We start from the raw sequence: 13,049 nt of genomic DNA on the forward strand, positions 1-13,049 counted from the left end.
AAAAAGCCACAGAAATACTGCTCTCCTAAACTTCAAACCCTCAATTTAATAAAGGGAGGCATTTCAGTTCTGAGTAGAGGCTGTTATATTTTACTTCTTTAATCTTTCACTGTGAAGTTTATTACTTCAATTATTGTAATACATCAAGTCTAGAGTAAGACAAGATCCATAAGCAGAACATGTGATCACAACAGGCACCAGCTGTAACACTCATTCATCTACTGGTGTCTGTATTTGTTACAAAAGGGGTGGAAGACTTCACTTGAGTGAGCTCAGACAATCCTTTTCAGTCCCACATGGATACCACATCAATATGCACTTTTGTGAGAGACTAGTCTTCCAGAAAATATTTGTTTTAAAAGAAGAGAACTGGAATACTCAATCTGTTTGGTATATTTAAGAAAATATTCTTCAGATTTTCCCCTGAGAACATATATTTGGTGTTTATGAACAGGCTTGTTGTATTATGAACAAAGATTCAGAGGAAAAAACCACTCTTGAGGTAGCAACATTACTGCTAACCATTAGCCCTTTTTATGGATGGATTTTTTTTTTTACGTTTCAGAGTTCAATTCAAAGTCTAGACATTATCTTTTGGAGTGTTGTCCTGTGGGTAGTAACCTACAAGGGAAGGAAAAGACTGTCAGCTGGATGCATTTTGCCACAGCAGAAACCTTTATGACACAATATACAGTAAAATCTAAGCTAGAACAACTCAGCTCCTGCTAATGTAACTACTGTGAATGTGGATGCTGACAGACTCCACAGCAAGTCTTCTAATTCTTTGCCACATATCACTATGTGCCCCAAAAGAATCGATTAGCTGTAACATAACTGCTTAGGAAGCATAGGGGATAGTGATTTAGCTAACTCTGGGAAGAGCCCCAGGAACCTCTGTGTCACACACAAGATACAGTAATGGCAAGGCATGCAGAGTAACTGAAGTGCTATTTTGCACATTGTGTATCCACCTTCGCTCAAGACAAGCAAACTTCAGTGTGTCAACTTGAGCTTAGAAAACCTGACCAAGCTCTGCAGTGCAAATGTGGGGGGGGGGTGGGGCGTGGGATTTTCAACGTCACAAAACCTAGTCTATCTAGATAACAGTTAGAAAACAGCAAACTGATTTCTGGGAAGCATACAGTCTTTCTTCAGGTTGCCCCCTTCTTTACCAGCAGCACCACACTAGACATACAGACAGAGGCCTCAAGAAAGGTACTATTTGCACACGCTGTCAATCATTCCTTTTGTCTTTACGCTCCCAAATATAGATGATTCATTTTTTTTCCTCATCTTTTAATCTCCATTCTCCATCACTAGAATCCTACATACAATCTTATCCTAGGTCTTCTACAGCCATTCAAATGCGTAACGAAAGGTTTTCTATTTTAGTATCAGGGGCTTGGATTCCCTCAATATTTACCTACTTGAGAAAAACTCATTGCTCAGCAAGGAACGAGTCTATATTAAGTTTAGTAAATAATTCTGAATAAATGGCAATCACACATCCTCATATGAAACACAGTGTTCAGCTCTTGGGAGGCAGGAGCAGGTCTCCATGACTGCAGGCAGACCCAGTGTACGAAAAAGTTAAGAAAACCAGGACTGTGAAATTTAGAGCCAGGATGCCACAAACGTGTGAAAAGCTAACATTACTCACAAAATTAAGAGCTAATATGTTTAATATAAGAGTGAAAAAAAAGAAGGATAAAGTTACTAAGAGAAAATAGAAATCTACGTGCACATGCTGTATTTGGGGGGGTTGTCCACATCGGAAAACAAATGTACTATAAAATAGGTTGTAGTACAGTGTGTACTCCATGGTAATTTCTGGAAAGGCTATACTTGGAGCTTATCCATGTTTTTCATATGAAAGCATATCTTGCAGCACCTTCAGTGCGGTGTGCATTCAGAGTACTCATGTAATAGCAGAACAACTACCATGCTATAAACTCACACACTTACCTAGTTTCTGCAGGCAAGCCTTAGGACTCTAAAGCCACTGCACACATTAACCTATTCCACTTCAAAAGTTAGATGCGTTTCCTCACAACCTACCAACCCTAACAAGATCCATACGAGATCAGCGTTCATTCTACGTTCACATCATCGCTCACTCCATGTCAACCATCTCATGAATGCACCCTTTCTAAAACAAACAGCTGGCTTCTAGTATCAGGAAGGACATGGAGAACAATTGCTCAGTGACTCTCATACTATGGGGACTAAAGGACATAAAATAAAACTACCAGGTGACACGTTCAAAACAAAAAAATATACTTCCATACCCACACTACTGAAGTGTATTGTTATTCCAGGATGCCACAAACACAGAAGTCAAAAAGCGCTATTATTTACATTTACTTGTGAAAAACTCATAAACCTCAAGAACTCTTAAGCAACATGCTACCACCTGTACCTCAGGAAGACCTTGAGCTGCAGATTACTGAAAGCTGCGAGTATTTTGTGCACAATTCCCTACACCATGGCCATAATGTCCTACTCTTTCCTTAGCACTTGCCTTACTCCATAAGCTCACTCTCTCAAGAGTTGGAAGTGTTGCTCTTATTTTGCCCCACAGTTTTATTTCTCATGTATTTTTCTCTTTTTTATTCTGTTGAAGAAAATATTTTAAAGGTAAATAGTATCTAAATCCCAGTTTTACATATGTTTAAATATCTAATGAGAGTAACATAAGAGGAAGGGAAAAAATGAGTTTATTTAATCAATATGATTGATTTAAAGCAAATAGAGGGGATGAGGTTAATTCTTGCTTTTGAACTTAAAAGAAAAATCAATGACAATAAATTTGTCCAACCCATGCCTGAATAGTTGTATGAAACATCCTCCCTATAACTTTGAAGAGCACCTTAAACTATCAAGATCAGTCAGAGCACAAAGTACTCCTAAACGAAGCATTGCTCAAAGTAGCTCAACTCCCATTCAACTAAAACCAACTGTCAATACTCCTGCTATGTCACAGCTGGAATAGCACGGCCATCTCTGAAAGCAGACTTATTGCGGCAGGCGGAGGAAGCAAGCAGCCGATTCAATGTGAATGACAGAGCAAGCTTCAACTTTATTGAAAGAAATCACACCTTATATAAGCAGTCTACAATACACTACTTGTAACTCTATTGGATACATTTAAGAAACTACATTATAATATCCCAGGCCCTTGTGGCATTTCTGGTATGCATAAAAATTTTTTCTTGCTTTGAACCTGTTTCCCTCCCAGGGCTGTTTTTGTCTCACCCCCAAGGTCATAATGTGCCCCAACTTATCTCTTTGTTCTCACAACAGTCCCTGTTAGTGTCACTGAGCCTTGAATCTCCTTCCTTATTAGTATAACTGTACCCTGGGTTTTTTCCTCTGTTTATCTCAGGTGGCTGTGGCCGACTTCTGCAGGGAGCTATGGCCTTGCTCTCTGCAAGCCGTTCTCCAACAACTTATCAAACTGCTTTCAAGCCAGTTGTAAACTGATACAAATGCATGCAATGTCAGCTTGGAAAGCAGTAATAAACGCTGTCCATTTCTTACCATATTAAGGAATATTCTCTCACATACACATCTTCTTGGGACAATTCACTTAAATCCACAGGAATTTCCCTAAATGTAAATCCTTTTTAACAAAGCAGCAACCTGAAAATACACTTAATTTTGCATCTGACTTGGTAGTATCTGAAAATTTATTTTCTGAAATGAAATCACATTTTCTGCCTTTTTTTTTTTTTAGGATTAGCTTGCTGAAGTCAGATGACAAGCTACCTTTTTTACTAAAAGAGGAACTCACTGTAACATTTATATTAAAAACTGAGATACCCATTATGAACATATGACACTGTTTAATAAGATTTTTACAAAATTTTACTTAGTAAGGATACAGTACAGTCAATATAATGCATCAAATATTTAGTTATAAACTTAAAAGGTAGTCTTACTTACTAGCATATGACAACCTCTCATAAAAACAAAGTATATGAAGTATAAAACAAATATATGAGCAAAATTGGAGAAAAGTTACACTTAGATTTATTGCATTTGAACCACCAACCATACACACGCGCATTAGTGCAAGGCAAATCAACCCCCACCAGTCTGGGGCTCTTGACAGCCAACAGTCACAGAATATCAACACATATGTCTGGAGAAAATTATTTGTTTGCTTTTTTATGCTTAACTAATGCTACCTTTAGGAAAACCAAACTGTAAACCAAATGCTATATCCCACATCCTAACAAAGAATCTTAAATATGTTGAATAGAGACATGACCAGCATTATCTATAGTGCACTTTATACTTTACTTTATACTATACTTTATAACATGTTCTTTGCCCCCTTTTTAATTTCCTTCCATATTGTGAAAAAAAGTCAGGAAAATACTTCCTATGTATGACAACAGCTGCAGATTGTATCATTACTGTTTTTTAGATTATTTATGAGGTCCATGACTCAGTTTTAAAGGCCCATGTGACTGTGGGCTACCAAATCCTGCAGCTCATCAGCAGGAGAGATTCTGAGAATGACAAGAAGAATTTTTAGATTTTACATCAAATTACAGTAAGCAACAGAAATCTTTCATGTGACACAAGCAAATTAAACTATAAAAGTATAGAGAACATTATTGTGAAGAGGGTTGAGGCCTAAGGAAATTTTTTTAAAAGTATCTCTCTCTGGAGACTAAACCAATCACCTTTGCAGCATAAGTCCTCTGCTTCCATACACTTGCAATCCAGGATTTATTGCCAGCACGGCAGTAATCTTTTAATGTGGCAAATTAGAGCAAACAAAGATGACAGAAGAATGAAATCCAATTTCTCTGGCCCATTATTACCGAAACAGTAGAGTATTTTGGGGCTGAAGGATCTGTGGTGTTCCATTATTTGAAACATTATGCCAAATAAGGCTGTACAAAATAAAACAGAGATCAACCATATCTGTGTCCTTTTATAATGCATTTTAGCCAAAAAACCCCCGCCTGATATCAGACATTAGAAGCTAAGAGCTTTTAGAAAATAAACAAACTATAAAGTTCAATATAAAAAACAGTGTACTGAGAAATTTTGGGAAAGTTGTCTTCTCATCAGAGGTTTTGATAATGAAAAAACTTTATAGCAATTACAAAGCAAAATTAGTCATTAATAATAATAATCCTTAACATCTGGGTACCATCGAATAGTTTATTATAACATTCTCAAACATTTGTGGTTCTTGTGGTAATAAACACTACTGACATGGAAGATGAACCCACAATGTTTCACAGAGTTTCTAAAAGCTTTTCATTCTTTTTAAACAAGTGAGTTTAATTTGAAAACTGCTTTTACGCCTGCTCTAAAACTTACTCATTTGTCGTATCAGGCAAATATTAACTCCTCCTAATTTGCACAGGGCTTATTTTTGAACCATCATCTATTTCAGGGCAATCATGATTTCTCAGTATTGCTAGGCAAACTTATCAGTGAAGACAAACAGAACTCCAAAGCAAATATTACTCATGTAGAATTTACAGCTAACATGCTTTATGCATTTCATCAAAACTTCCATATTTAGATAGAGCTCTTCAACTTGAAGGGACTATAAAATCATTCCAGATTTAGCCCCCAAATCTGTACAGGATTGTCTCTAAGACATTGCCTAATTTACAACATGAATTTTTAACTTATTGATGTCACAAAAAGTATTTAATCTTACTTCAATTAAAATAATTAAGGCACATATGCATAAGAGTACACAAAATTTAACTAATTTTTCTTTTTATTCAGCTGTGGGCTACTGTTGCCCTTCTAGTAGAGAAGAATTACTCTGCAACACTGATTTTTTTGCCAGTGGTCATATCAACAAACCAAGGTTCTTATTATCTCAGTCACCCTTTTCTTGTCATACTGAAACCAGAAATTGATTTCCACTGGACATTTTGAACTGGCAAAACCAAGAACACACACATATGCTACCTAAAGGGCACATACACTCACTAATATTAAGACTTTTTTTTTTGTTTTGTTTTTCTTGTTTTGTCTTCCAGCTACCAGTGAAAGCAACTTCCATGAGTTACAAATAAAGCTATGTATTATCTATTAATTTAAAACTAAAACATACCATTATAAAACTGGAAAACTTAGCTGAATTGTAACAAGAAAACAATACAGTACTGTTGCAAACTAATGCAATATTAAGTAGTATCAATTTACAATAAAATGTAGGTGACTACTTTTAGCATTACAATATATATGGTACTAATAAAAATGAAAAGACAAGATGATGATTGAACTTCGATTTTTTTAAAAAATCCTCTTACTGGCTGTAACAATACTGCTCAATTATTATGAGGAAGAGAAAATTACTTCTCAAATCTCAACTGATGCATCAGTTGCATATGCATAAATACATTTCTGTTATGAGCAGAAAGGAGGAAGCAAGAACAAAGTCTACAGTTTGCTACTCTCTAATCTAACTGGGCTGAGATGAGGAGAATGGGGGGAAATGTGGCAGTGATCTTCCTTCCTGACAATATGTCACTCAGCACCAAAATATCCTGTACTCTGTCAATTGGTATGAATTATTCTCCCAAATGGGGAAACAAGAGGAGGCAAGGATGACTTTGACTCCAAGTATATTGACTGTGATTAAATGATAGCTTTATAGCTATTATAGCCATTTATAGCCTTCAGCTTAGAAAATGGAATTCATGTCCTGGGTAGCATACTAGGTGTTGCCTTCTACATGTGAAAGTCTAAATCCACCCTTGAATTTTCTATTTACCTATATATTATTACACTGCACAGTCAGAATTAAACATTTTGCCTTCAGGGCAGATATTAACTGTTGAGTGTCTAGTTGTAATAGAGGCTAAGACAATTATGGCTTAACAAAATCTATTTTCAAATCTAAAACAAATAGCTTGAACACTGTTGAAAACATAGTAAATGCTCTTGACACAGTTCACAAATATGTGAGCTGTACTCTCTTGTATTAATATTATCACAATTTTTCTGAAAATAAAACATTGAAGTATGTGTATTCTTTCTATGCAAACGAATAACAGACACAATGTTATAACATGCCCGGGAACATTTTTTCCTAACATCTAAAGTTTTACACTTTTGTTTTTCACCTCTAATACTTTTGTCTTACTTTTCATTACCGTTCCCATTTTTCTTCTCTTACTAGGTCAAAAATGAAGAAAGAGAGGTGCAAGCCATGAATCTTTTGAACTTAAAAGCTGCAATAGTCTATTATCAAGTCAAAGTTCCTCCTAGTCCAGTGTCGTATCCCACTAACAGCCACAAGTGGATGTCTAGACAAGAGTAAAACAAGAGAAGCACATACAATACTCTCTCAGCTACCAACTATTTTCAGCCTAGAAGATCTCCTACAGAGATCTGCTGTTGCAGAAAGACTCAAGTACTCTTCTGATACTCTTCCCTGTCAGTTCAGTGCTGACCATATGAAAATTAGCAGACGCGATCAGATTATTTATTCATTGGTAAACTAACCTCCAGACCTATATCAGTCTCAGGTTCCTCAGTTACATGATTTCTACATATCATTCTAAAGTGGTTTTGCTGCTGTACCCCTCTCCTCCAACCTCTGATATCACTTCATCAACACAGCAGTCAGTAATTACTTCTTTTAAAAACAAAATTGAAATGAACTTCATACAGATGAGATCAATTCAACTTAGTGTTGGGAAAACAAGCAAGCAAAAAAAAGAAGACTATTCCAGCAAACAGGTATCTCAAAAAAGACAGCAGCATGCCTGTAATTCGACATTTTATAAAACGGGATAGTTTGGTTAGGGAGAATGACTGAAGTTTAATGTAAAATTGATGTGCTAGATGAACTGAATAAAGCAGAGAGCGTGCTTCTAATTACAGGGGGGTTTAATACCCTTTTCTGATAGTTATCTACTAAATGATAATATTGAATGTTTTCTGTTGTTCCTTTTAACACTGTACAGCACTTGGTACCAACTCTGCAACTGGGCAGATGACTATGTGGAAATTTTTGCTCAAAGGAAAAGAAAGATGACACCTGCTTTCAGTTCTACTAATGTAATTTTATCATCATACTGATAAAACTAAGCACTTGCTAAATTCATATTCGGAAGGTTTGGGACTGTGTAATAGAAGTCCAATGCTTTCAAAATAATTAGAATCTCATTATTTTATTTAATGTATTTACTGTATGAACATTCAAACATTTGATTCTGCTGCAATACAAACCTTACGGTATTCTATATCAGTCTATTCTAAAAAATTTTAACATTTTCTCTTTCCCTTTCATGAAATACATTTTCCACTTTTTGCTGTTACTGAGAAATGCATTAAAGGCAGGTCACATGATTTCACTCATGTCAACAAATGATGGCTCAATTAGGCAGATAAGAATCTACAGCCCTCAGCAGAAACTCTCTTCAGCCCATTCTCAGCAGTATAAAGAAGCACTTAGGGACAGCACTAGTTCTGGGGAATAAATACTTGCTATCCTTTATATACAAGCTCATTGAAAATTTCTCTTTTTCTTCAAAGAAAATTGGATCCTTCATGTTGCTAAAAATTTTCAATCACTTACAGTTTGCAAATTATTTTTTTTTTTACATTCAGCTATAGTTCATTATTAAAATCAATAAAATGGTGAAGAATTTTAACACATTGCTCTACTAATTCTAAATCATCTTTTGGAAATAATATATCTCAATGAGTAAATGAGTAAAAAGCTTTTAAGTTTTTACTCCAGTCCTCAAAGGACAGGGAAAATTCATATTTAAGGATAAAATTTGTTCTTACCTTGCTTTGCTGCGATCAAGTGCCTTAAGAACTCCAAAAAGAAAGAGTGCCAATGATAGTAAGCCTAGCTATAAATGCCAATATTCCTAGGTGCTCTCAATGTATGATAAGGTTGTTTCTGCCTCATTCCAATGACTTACATCATCTTCCATGCCCATGTCCTGCTATTGTTGTGCTGAATTTCTTAATTTTAATCCTACTGTGAAGAAAAATCTATTAAAAATACTGTGGTCTCTCACTTCAGGATATGTAGAGAGAGTGAGACAGAATATTTAGTACCTCTCTCCTTTCTCCCATTACTTCCATTTGTCTCATTCTTTAAGATTTTATGACTCTTTATAATGCTTAGCCTTTACTTTTCACAAAACACCTCAATGTTGTTCAGCACCAATTATACTCCATATGGTCTTAAAAAGACATGTTCAGAGGCATATGCTGAGGCATATTTCATGCTAACTACTGTTAACTGCTGTTCCCCACCATTTTCAAATTTGCACGGAAGTATTGTTATATTGCATCTGGCAATATCATAGTTGGCAAAAAACTATTAGGAGCGGTGGCATTCTGCAAAACAATTTCAGTAACTTTAGCATAAAAAGTGGTAACAAGACAGATCATCTCATCTACAGAATTTCGAGGACTAGACATTAATAGCCACATACTAGACATGGGAAATTTGTGATTTAGAAAGGGCTTTGCAATTTCTATGGACTACGAAGTCTGAGTATGCTAGTATTTATAGTGAATATTATGGCCAGTTATTTATTAAATGATTTTGCCCAAGCAGCTACATTATTTAGAAACATTAAAAAAACCACACTGTCATTAACCAACACAAGTCCTGCCAATAAAAATTCTGGTGCAAGTACGATTAGTCTGGGAAGGTGAGAGCATTTCTGCTGGTACAGCAGCTGTTATAAACTGTCTCCACATTGGGGTGCTTATGCCAGAGAGAAGTGTAAATCCCCAGGAGGGTTTTCCACAGCAGCTTCATCAGCAAAACCCTTCTGTTGTGGTCAAAATGTAAGTGCCCTTGGCTTTTGCTTAAGTCAAACCTTTGCAAGGATTAGTACTGGTGTTTTTATCTTGTTCATATTGCTGAAATGATGTTTCATCAGTCAAACCCCACCTGCTACCAGGATGGTCTGGATATGCTTTAGAAAGAAACAGTGTCTACTTCTATTTTTCCAACTTAGAAATTTCTTCTAAAACAGCACTCATTACTTATTCAGAGAATTTAATATTTCCTTAAGTATTTTATTCTTAATTAAAGGAGGAAGAAAAGAGAAAAGGACGATCATCTTTCTTTTCACCAAACCAGACAATCTGAAGCACATTTACCAAGCAGGTGGCCCAACACAGTGCTGGTTGAGCATCAGCCCCACTACTAGGAGGATTAAAGCCACACCACAGAATCTGCTCAGCCCTACCTTTAAGGCAGAATTCTACCCTTCAAAAAGAAACTCAGTAAACACCACAAAGATCTCAGCTAAAGCTAATGTTTCCTGAGAAAAAGGCAGCTAGGTCAGTCCAGGATCTGTCTTAAGTCCTGCAGCCTCTTTCAAATTAATTTCCAGAGCCTCATTTAGGAACCAGTCAATTCCTGTTTCAAATAAACCTGTTAACAAACAAGGTTGGTGGGACTCAGCCCTTCTGTCTCCTAAGGGGCTAAAAAAAAAAAAAATCTATCACAAAGTTGTAAAAAGCCCAATCTGCAAGATACTATTAATGTGTTTATTATGTTAACACTGCAAACATGTGCAGAAGCATTTTTGCAAAATACTTTTTTACTCTAGTACACAATTGCTAAGCATAACATAGACAAAAATTTACTTGACACAGATTTTTTAGGATATTGATTAGCTATGCTGTAAAAGCATTTTAATTTTTTAAAATTAGAATTTACTTGCAGAATCCCAAAGTAGCCTTCAAGTTCTTATCTTGCTTGCAACCACTGCTATTTCAAAACCCCTGTAATGTACAGTGTAAATCAGTGCCTTTCAGTACAGTTCAGTTTTTGAGCTAAGAGAAAGCATGTATGGATTCCTCGCACTATGTATAGGTATTTTAACATTCTAAGTGCAAAAGTTACTGGCTTTGAAATAACAAGCACAAATGTGATCATTTCAGACTGCTTATTGCAAGGCAAATCATTAATCATAACTATTTGCAAGAAAAAAAAAACAAACGTTTGGACTTTTACAACTGGACCATCCCTATTACACACGTAATTGATAAATGAAACTTCAGACCAAGTAGTGGGCTACCATAAATAGCTTAACTTGGCTCTCATGTTACACACATGCACATAGACTCTTCTGTTAAAAAATTAGCCTTCTTCATGAAAAAGAGAGCACAATTGCTGTAATATTTATATGCGTTTTTTAATGCAACAGTTGATGACATAGGCACAAACAATATATATTGCAGGGTTACCCAGATTACAACATCTCCATGTGTTAATGAGAAGATCTGGAAGAAAGGTGGAACCCCAAATTTCAATCAACTATACACAGAGTGGTGACTACCAATTTATTACAAATTTTGGTAGCTGGCATCCAAAATCAGTGTTACCTCAAATCAGAGAAATTCACAAATTTCACGTTTTAGTCTTTAGAACAGTCTCATTAAAATTAATGACTTTTAAAACTTTATAAGAGAAGTACTGAAATGAAAAATAATTCAAGACAGAACCAACACCGTTTCAGTCAAAGCTTCTAATTCCTTGACTTGCTGTTGCTTTAGTTTTGAGATTTTCCTCTAACAAAGTTGACATGGTAACAGACAAATTTCTTGTGCTCTCATAAAGAGAGCATCTAATAAAGGCTGACATGCAAGAGGACCTGCAGTGAATATTTCCCTTCAAATTGACTCACCTCACACCTTAGAGTATGAAGGCTTTCCTTTTAAATTTACATTAAAATAGTGTGTTAAATCTGCCCATACTTTACATATGATTCGACACTCAGTGTCCCTAAAGGTAGAGGCATCTGGGAGCAGAGGTCTCTGCGGTGGTCTGTGGGTGGCACGGTGGGTCCCTGTCCCTGGTGAACGCCTATTCTCACCACTCCCCACTCTGCTACAAAGTCTGATTCAGCCTCTGCAGACAGGTAGTTTATAACCAAGAGACTGATTTAGCATTTCAACAGATTTACAAATTCTACTAATGAAATAAAAGCATGCCCCTTTCCCCACCAAGTGACATGACAGGAAACAATTCTGTCTCCCCAAAATACATCATCACAAAGGTAATATCACTGGCTGATTACTACTAAATGGAAATTAGTTTTCCCAAAAAAAACCCAAAAACACACACACACACACACACAAAAAACCCACCAAAAACAAAAAACAAAACAAACCACCCTATTTTTCATAGTGTAGAAACAAATGTTAAGGCTAGACTTGGCTTTCTACCATCAAATAGAATAAGTTGTAAAGAAACTTTGAAGATACCTATTCCAACTCCACTTTAAAGCCAGTTCAATTATATCAGGTTGCTAAAATCATTGTCCAGGCAATTTCCGAGTATCTCCAAGGATGGAGATTCCACAACCTCTCTTGGGCACCTGTGCTAGCATCTGTTCACCATCATGGTGAAGAGTTTTTCTGATCCCTAATCAGAATTTCCTTTGTTGTAATATGTGACCATTGCATCTTGTGCTATCAGTATGTACTTCCAAGAAGAGTTAATCTCTGTCTTCTCTATGGCCTCCCATTAAGCAGCTATAGACAGCAAAATGATCCCTCTCAGCCTTCTCTCCCTAACACTGAACAAACTAATTTCTCTTAGCCTCTTTTCAAACAGCACCTCCTCCATCTCCCTGACCATCTTTATGTCAATGTCTTCCTTGTATTGAGAAGCCTCAAACTGGACACAAATGCCACAGTGAGAGGAAGGATCACTTGCCAACACAGCCCACTATGCATTTGACCTTCTTTGCTGCAATGGCACAGAGATGAGTAATATTCAACCTGTCCACCAGGACCTCCAGGTTCCTGTTTGCTGTTGTCTGAAAAGTAGCCCTGTTCTGCAGCTTATCAGTCTCTTCAACTAGGTATGGCCTACAAACTTTAAACAGTATTGTTCCAGCTACAATCCCTGATGGAAGTCACTCTTAACTGGCTGCCAGCTAGACTTTCTACCACTGATCAAAACCTTTCAACCCCAATTGTCCAGCCAACTCAACATCCATAGTACATACGTCACCGATTTGACTATAAGGATATCATGGAAGACTGTGCATGTGCTTCACATGTTT

The 13,049-nt window shown here is 36.4% G+C and overlaps 1 protein-coding gene across 2 annotated transcripts in view; it reads right to left on the reverse strand.

The window, feature by feature from the left end:
* Positions 1-13,049, reverse strand: part of ADK (adenosine kinase) — a 285,109-nt gene that overhangs the window by 133,073 nt on the left and 138,987 nt on the right. The window lies entirely within an intron of this gene.

The sequence above is a fragment of the Athene cunicularia genome, assembly GCF_003259725.1.
Source record: "Athene cunicularia isolate RWA chromosome 6 unlocalized genomic scaffold, athCun1 chr6_part1, whole genome shotgun sequence".
Lineage (NCBI taxonomy): Eukaryota > Metazoa > Chordata > Aves > Strigiformes > Strigidae > Athene > Athene cunicularia.